This window comes from Vulpes vulpes, chromosome 2 (assembly GCF_048418805.1).
Source record: "Vulpes vulpes isolate BD-2025 chromosome 2, VulVul3, whole genome shotgun sequence".
Taxonomy (NCBI): domain Eukaryota; kingdom Metazoa; phylum Chordata; class Mammalia; order Carnivora; family Canidae; genus Vulpes; species Vulpes vulpes.
Window position 1 is genome coordinate 98,938,205 of NC_132781.1, and position 1,737 is coordinate 98,939,941.

Below are 1,737 nucleotides of genomic sequence, written 5' to 3' on the forward strand. Positions count from 1 at the left end.
GAAGTAGCAGGTAACTATTTTGAGAGAGCTTTGCATTTTGTGAAATAAATGGTATATGCTTATCGAATCAAAATACTAAGTTAGCAGTTTCACTTTTAATCTTTCTCATAAGTCTTTTTAAAGTTTAACACAGTCGCACAGTTGTTAAACAAGAAAAGAAAAACCACAAGTCTGCTTCCTTTCTGAAGAGATGGGAAATGCTGCAAGTCCATTCCATTCTCTACAAAACTCGGGCACTTTAGTATGAAAAGTAAAACATAGCACATAAATAAATACTCCTGCAATAGTGTCCACACTATTTGTTTATAGCCAACAAAACGTTGATGACAAACATTTTGGAATTTACCAAAAGCACAAGAGAGTCAAGGTTTCGGTGAGTACTCGGGAGCAGATGTTTACGCTGCCCGGGGAAGAGACACACGTTGCACGATTCAACGTTAGTGTTTAAAAACGTGGAAGAGTTTTAAATCAAAGCACAGCTTGAACTTGGCCCCCTTTAAATGCATACATGCGGCGACGTCTGACACTGCAGGGCTCCTGAAGCGGAACCTGGGCCGCCCGGGCCGCCCTCCCGCCGCGGAGGCCTCGGGGGCCGCCAGGAGCGGCGGCGGCGGCGGCGGCGGCGGCGGCGGCGGCGGCGGCGGCGGCGGGTTCGAGCCCCGGGCGCGGAGAGGCGCGCGTCCGAGGGGCCCGGCCGGCCGGGCTGTGCGCGCTCCCGCCGCTCGGCGCCCGCGGGAGCCGGGCCAGGCCGCTGGAGCGAACCTGTGTGGCCTGGGCTTCAGGGGGCGAGCTCGGGCCCCCGGGGCATCCCGCGGTCTGCGTTTGGGAGCCGAGAGGGGGCCTTACGGCGCTGGACCCCTTGGCCCACCCCGGGGCGCTCGGGAAGAGCCCACCTGCCGCTCGGAGCCGGGGACGGCTGGGGGCGGGGCGGCCAGCGCTCCCGGAAGCCGAGGAGCCACCCGCGGGGTGGGCGGCGAAGCGAGAGCTGCGGTTTCTCTGGCCGTCGACCTCCGAGGGGTTGGTGGGTCTGAACTCCCAGGATCGGTGCAAAAGTTCCAGCGACACGCCGTAAAAGCGGGAGTCGTCCCTGGGTGGGCTCGAACCACCAACCTTTCGGTTAACAGCCGAACGCGCTAACCGATTGCGCCACAGAGACTCCGGTGCCGTTCGCTTCTCCAGCTACGGCCTTTATGGAGCATCATAAAGGCAGCGCGTTGCTCTTCTGTTCTTTGATGCATGTTATTAAAATCAGATTTTTTTTTCCCACTCCGTATATCTAACCCTCTTAATTTTATTTTCCACCCTTAAAGCATCTTGGAAAGCTGTGAGACACCAGCAAGATCGAGCAAAACTTCAGACTGCAACTGGTATTATTAAAATACTGTCATTTCTTTCCAACTCCCGTTTGGAACGTTCTGTCTCAGGAAGATGACTATTTCCGATGTTTCCTTTTATTGGAAAAGAAAAACTTTAATCTTGCGAGTTGAGAAACTCAATTTTTGTTTCCAACGCTTTACCCACGGATGTGCTCTCTAATCTTCAGGATTTACTGGTGTAGCATTCACAAGGTCATCTGAATGGTGTCTGCCTTCCTTATTTTTATTTTCAGGTATTATTAAATACCTATTTGTTTGCATGTATCATTGCACCAGGTATCTGTCACTGACATTTTGTTATGGGGAAAGAGCGCTAGGGAAAAGCTAGAGGCACACTCCTGAGGTCCGTGCGTTCTACTTC

At 52.8% G+C, this 1,737-nt stretch overlaps 1 non-coding gene across 1 annotated transcript; it reads right to left on the bottom strand.

The window, feature by feature from the left end:
- Nucleotides 1-1,082: 1,082 nt before the first annotated feature.
- On the bottom strand, nt 1,083-1,156 carry TRNAN-GUU (transfer RNA asparagine (anticodon GUU)). Its single transcript has one exon. It is a non-coding gene; the product is annotated as a tRNA-Asn (tRNA).
- Nucleotides 1,157-1,737: the final 581 nt, after the last annotated feature.